Genomic DNA, 6,691 nt, shown 5'->3' with positions numbered 1-6,691 from the left:
TTTCCAGAAGACTGCTGAATCCTTGGAAACACACAGATCCAAGCCTGATTTTTTGCTGGAATGAGGTTTTGCAAAGCCCAAGCTGGAAATTGCTTGCTGTAGTGGTAGTTTGTAAAATCATGGAAGGGTTTGGGTTGGAAGGGACCTTAAAGATCCTCTCATTCCATCCCCTGCCATGGGCAGGGACATCTTCCACTGTCCCAGGTTGTTCCAACCCCTGTCCAACCTGGCCTTGGACACTTCCAGGGATGGGGCAGCCAGACTTCCTTGGGATCCCCTGTGCTGATCTGAACACCACAAACTGTAAGGTGCCTTAGAGGCCCCTAAGTCTTACCTGGACATTCTGAGCTGCCTCTCACCACCCAAAATGGGCAGAAATGACCATTTCTTTATCACAACAGCAGCAGCTCAACTCAGTTTGGATTTGAACATTCTGCTTCTTGCCTTTTTACTGGACTTGTGGTGGTTCCTCCCTGCAGGTATCCTGCTAACAAAGCATGGAGGAGCTGGATCTCCTGGCAGGGTTGTGTGGCCATTCTGTAGGAATCTTGCAGAAGCATCCATGTTTTTTTCTCAGCTGGTCCTCAAATAAATGGTTTTCCCCTAAAGTAAAGTCCCTGTAAAGAAAAGTTCCTGAAGTACCCAAGGGGAACATATCGGGGAGCTGGGACAAGAACATGGAGTGACAGGACAAAGGGGAAAGGGTTCTGGAAGAGAGTGTCTTTAGATGAGATATTAGGAAGGAATTCCTCCCTGTGAGGGTGGGGAGGCCCTGGTAGAGGTTGTCTATAGAAGCTGTGGCTGTCCCTGGGTCCCTGGCAGTGTCCAAGGCCAGGCTGGACAGGACTTGGAGCAACCTGGGATAGTGGAAGGTGTCCCTGCCCATGGCAGGGGGTGGAACAGGATGGTCTTTAAGGTCCCTTCCAACCCAAACCATTCTGTGATCCTACAGTTCCCTGGGGTTTGGCCTTCCAAGGATGGGAAGGGGAGGCTGTCGTGCACCCAACCATCATCATCCCACCCTGGGCAGGATCACCCTCTGTGCCCTCCACAGGGATTGGTACCAGGAAAGTCCTCTGGCATGGCAGAAGGATCACCTGAGACCAAATCAATCTGGAAACGTGGCAGAGGCACCTCCAGAGGGCAGCAGGTCCCCAGGTGATGTTGTCCCCTGGTGTCCCCAGGGGCTGCAGAGGTCATTGTGGTCACCTGGCTGCTCATCTCCACGGATCACTGAGGGACCTGGCACTGGCCTGGTTCAGTTTCCACAGAATCATTCAATGGTTTTGGTTGGAAGGAACCTTAAAGATCACCTAATTCCAGTCTCTTGCCGTGGGCAGCATCACCTTCCACTAGATCAGGGTCCTTCCTTGGGGTATCTACTTTATTTTCTCTATGGGTTTCTCCAAGGTGAGTCAAACATCAAAGACCTAACAAAGGACAATTGTGCCTGAAATCCTATCAAAATCATGGTGGGTGGGAATTTTCAGCCCATTTGTTTTTCAAAGGTAAAAGTAAACCCATTTTGTGATTCCATAACTAACTTTGTAAGTATGTGTATTACTGAATTATTTCTCCCTCAACTAAAAAAAAATTTCACCAACACCTGAAGAACTATAAGTCACTTCCAAATAAAATCAAGACCCTTTCCAAAGATTTTTGACTGATTTGTAATGGCTTTCCTTTGATAAACCTACTAACCCAACTCATTTCAGTAATCCATAAAAGTAAAAAGCATTTAAAAATCTCAGGACTGATATATGTTTTTCCACCTCACCTCTTTGCTGGAAAAAAAGGGATTTCAGTTCCACTTCCACTCCAAATGTTTGTTATAAATTAATTCCAGAAGTGCTAGTGAATAAAAATTCCTCCTCCAGTCTTACCTGTCCACCCACTAAGACTTCATCACCAAAATCCACAGGACTGGAGGGGTCTTTAAAAATGCTGTGATTGCCCTGAACTTATATCCTATGCTTTGTGAGGAAGGGAAAGGTAAGAAAAGTCCATCTCAGACTCTTGCTTTAAGCTGGGGTGAATGAAGGGTGGAGTCCAAGCTGCAGCTTCCCTCCCTTGTCACCCCAGAATCACTTCCTGCTAGCTCCTGAAGGAAGAGCTGGGTGGAATTCCCTGGATTTGGAACTGATCACAGGGAACACAGTTCTACTTCAGTATCTGGTGGCTTGACAAACAGAATCTGGACAATCTCCTCAACCCAGGACAATAAAAGACCAACAACTGGATTTTTATCTTTTTTTTTTCTTTTACCCCAGCTGTTGGAATTTTTTTTTCTATTTCTAAATCAAACTGAGTATTTTGGGGGCCTTAAAAGTGAACAACACTTGAAATGTGTTTGCTTGTTAGATTCCTCTGCTTTGATGTTCAGATTGATGAATGAGCCATAAAATCAAATGTTTGCAACACTCCCAATGTCCACTATTCCAGAGAAATCCACATTTTGGAATTTGCTTCCAGAAAACTTCCCCTGCAGAAATCCATCAGAAGAAGGGTGTTATCTCAGCCAGTGGTGATCCTTGAAACTGCAGGACCAAGAGTGAAGATCCAACCTTCTCTTAGATAATATTTTCATCCCTCATCTCAAAAAAAGCTGACAAACTTCCCATTGCTCAGCCAGTCTCAGCCAGGATCCCTGCTGTCCTGTTTGATGAGCCTCTGGCTGGTTTTCCTTTCTCCTTGTCTCAACGTGCAGTGGCTCTGTCCAGAATCCAGCAGGATCAGGAGGTGACACTCATCACCTTCCTGGCCTTCAGATGAGTTGGTGGGTCTGGAACCCTGGGGGTGAGGGTGGAAATGGGGATGATGGAGCTTCACAGCATTGCACAGTAAAACTAGGAAGGACCTGGAGCTTCTGGAGTGGTTCCAGAGGAGGCCATGGAGATGCTCCAAGGACTGGAGCCCCTCTGCGCTGAGCCAGGCTGGGAGAGCTGGGGGTGCTCACCTGGAGAAGAGAAGGATCCAGGGAGAGCTCAGAGCCCCTTCCAGGGCCTAAAGGGGCTCCAGGAGAGCTGGAGATAAACTTCGGACAAGGAATGGAGAGACAGGACACAGGGAATGGCTTCCCACTGCCAGAGGGCAAGGATGGATGGGATATTGGGAGAAATTCTTCCCTGTGAGGGTGGTGAGGCCCTGGCACAGGTGCCCAGAGAAGCTGTGGCTGCCCCTGGATCCTTGGAAGTGTCCAAGGCCAGGCTGGACAGGGCTTGGAGCACCCTGGGATAGTGGGAGGTGTCCTTGGCCATGGCATGGTGTAACATGCTGATTTTTGTTTTCCCTTCCCACCCAAACCATTCTGTGATTCTCTGGCGCCCAAAGGCCCTTGGGAATGGAAGGCACTGAAATGCCCCAGAGGTTTGAGTGAGGTTTGAGCTGGGCCTCACCCACAGCAGCTCCAGATGTGCTCTGGGTGCTCAGCACAGGCAGAGCTTTGTGCAGTACCACAAACAGTTAATTGCACAAAACAGAGGGAAGGCAGATCTCACAAAATCTCTCACACAAGCAATAAAGAGATACCAGGATGTGCTGTCAGCTGTCTTCTGTGCTCTTCCCCCTGTGCCCTAAATGGCATCAGCTGTCTTGAACTCGTTGAAGAAAGGAGGAAGAACATGACCTGTCTCTTTAGGTGAGATCTGAAGCAGAACCAGAACCTCAAATGGAAAGTGAGTGAGGTTACAGCCCCGTAACCCAGCTGATTACAAAAAAAGAAACTTCTCAGACTCGAACCTGACTGGTGATAAGCTCTCTGAAAGTCAAGTGCACACAATAAATAACCCCACCCCTTCTATTGGCTCAGACTGCTCTGAGCTGTGAATGGGCCAATTTACACAACCCCAGACCCATATTTCTCCTCCCATTTTCAGACCAGCTTTATATCCTGAGGCTCCAGGGGTTGACTTTCACCTCACCCCAGCCTGAATGAGAGCAGTTCAGGGCCCTGTTTGCAGCAGGACCAGACTTCTTACAGCCTGAGGAGCCTTTGTGGGTTCTTCTAAGGTAGACCCCGTTCTAATATTAGTAGGGTGTGAGAAGTGTGGTCATACAGCCAGCCCTCCACTGCTCTAAGTGTAACAAACCAGCTCCATTTGTCATTCAGCTGTTGGCAACAGGAAACCACCAACAGCAACTCAACACAGAACAACAAGAAGAATTAGGGTTTTCTCTTTGCATGCTCCAAGGATTGAAACTCATCAGAAGGAGCTGATGGTCCCACGCTGATGATCTGGAAGGGGTTGTTCAGCTCTGGTGGACAGCTAAGATTGAGTGGGATATGATTTAATCTGAACACAGGATTCTCAAGGTAAGTGCAAATGATTTTCCAGCAGTTTTCCTTCCTTCCTGCTGCCTGTTTGTTGTTTGGTGCTCCGCTGGGCATATTCCCTTAGGGTATTTAAAGATTTGGCCCATCTGTGGACCAGTGATTATTAAAGCCTTTGGGGTGGGATGTCCAATGAGCCAAACTGCTGCTCTGGACCAGGACAGGGGGTGTGTCTGTCTTTCCTTCTGGCAGCTTCCCGGTGCTGGAATTGGGAACGCTCTGAGGTGGGACTGATGCTCCAAGTCGGGCATTCACACAATGGGTTCTCTCTCAGGCACCGGCCAACCTTCTTTCTCTTAAAAATAGTGAAAACAGATGGTAGCCAGGAATGAATGAGTTTCATCCAACTGAATTTCTTGGAAATGAGAGTGACAGGAGAAGGCGAAATCAGGGACCCAGTTCTGGGGTTGAGGAGAGGTGGAAGTTTGGGTACTCAGCTTCCAACACAGCAACCTTTGGGTGCTGCGGACAGAGTGGGGAAGGGTCAAATCTTTAATTCCCCATTTGTGGAGATGCACATTTGGGATTTTTAAGAGTTTTTGCTTTCTTCCGCCCCACAGATGGTTTAAATGGTCTCACTGGATGCAATATTTTGTTTTCACCAGCTCCTCCACTGAAGCTGGTAAAACCACTGCAAAGTTAACGCTGGTTGTAGACAAAGCTTCTGGCAAAGCTGGAAATCTCCAGGGGAGCTGTAGGAAGAGTGGACTTGCTGCTTCTACCTTGGTCACTTCCCAGGATCTGCACTAAGCCTATAACTTTCATTCCTGATTAAAATTTAGGTCAGGCTCAAAATTGCAGAGCTCTAAGTTGGAGCATGGATATTTCAGTATATCTGTGCTTGCTGTGGCACTTTTGGGACGGAATAGCACTTGCTGTGTTGTGGGGTATTTGCATCTCAGACCTCCTCAGTGAGGAGGTTACACTACAGTGTTTTCTCAGGGCTTTGTGGCTGATGAAGCCCCACTGAACGCTCTTCAAAGTATTTTAGTTACCCCATTCATGGTTTGGGGCTCTTTCTTGCCTCTCATGACAGGCTGCTCTGATATTTAATTGATTATGAATCTTTAACAGTACAAAACCAGGACACTGCCAGCAGTGAGGGTTCCTGCTGCATGCAGAGCACACGCACATGGTCCCAGCTCATGTACGTGCTGGAGATGGAGAAGGCAGATGGAAATGAGGAATAAAAAAAGGACAGCTGCAGGGCAGCCCAGGCACCCTCATTAATATGCTTGGTCAGTCATTCTGTCAAGGTTTAAGTAATTTTTTATCAGAAGATTTGAGTGCTGCAGAGCTTGTGGTTTCTCGTTCATATTCTGCTTTCTTCTCCCAGACCTCCTGCAGCCTTTTCATTGTATTGGTACCCAGAAGTCAGTGAAAAAACCCTTCTGGCCCATTCTTGTTTTGTTCTGCCAGTACGGGGCTATTGTTGCCCCATGAGGATTGCAAAGTCAAAACCTGAATTTTCTGGTGGAGGAGGAAACACCCAAGGCATATTTAAGTGAAAATTTTGCAAAAGTGCTGCTGATTATTCTTCATCTTCTCATCCAACAAATTCCCATGTTCGATTTAATCAGTATGGAGTGTTCTGGGATGCTGTTATGCCCCGGACTTTCAGCTTAGATGGTGTGCTCCCAGCTTCTCTTAACTCATCACACAATATCCCAGGGTGGGCATCCCATTCTCTCATAATTTGGGCTGTGTGTCCCTTTAAAACATGGCTATCAGCTCCTTTATTTCTGCTTTGTGGCTTTCTTCCTGACCCATATTTCAACCTTTAATTCTCTGTGGCACCTCGATGGGCATATCAACATCCGAAAATGACCTTGAGGCTTTTTTCAGAAACAGCCCAGGCTTTTTGTCATCTAAAGCAGGTGTGGAAAGGGAGGATTCACATGGATGGATTTCACAGGGATCACAGGGATGTGCTGAGTAGAGTAGGAGCTCCTGGGCACGCTATTACTTCATCATTATTTGCCGTCTTTCCTTCCCCTCATTCTTTCCATTCCATCTGTGTTAAAAAAGGAGTTTCCTCACTGCTCCTCCACGGTTCACGAGCCTCTGGAGGCAACCAAGCATTGCCTCCATGTGGGTGAGTTCCCTTGTAGCCAATCATTTCCTGCAGGGGTTCTATCACAGGGAAAATATCTTTCAGGACACCTGGGGCTAAATCCTGGTGGAATCCCTGCCAACCCCAAAGTTTCCATCCATGTCTTAATTCCATGTGGAGCAAGTCAGCTCTTTTCATTAGGCTGACTCCACATTGCAAGATTAGAAGTAGCTGGAGGGGTAAAAAAAGGATGAAATTCCCCCTTGCAGAGGTCTTGGCAATGAATTACAGCCCCAGGGTCCTCATGC

This window comes from Pyrgilauda ruficollis, unplaced genomic scaffold, assembly GCF_017590135.1.
Source record: "Pyrgilauda ruficollis isolate IOZ18807 unplaced genomic scaffold, ASM1759013v1 scaffold54, whole genome shotgun sequence".
NCBI lineage: Eukaryota > Metazoa > Chordata > Aves > Passeriformes > Passeridae > Pyrgilauda > Pyrgilauda ruficollis.
This window is presented reverse-complemented; position numbering follows the sequence as displayed.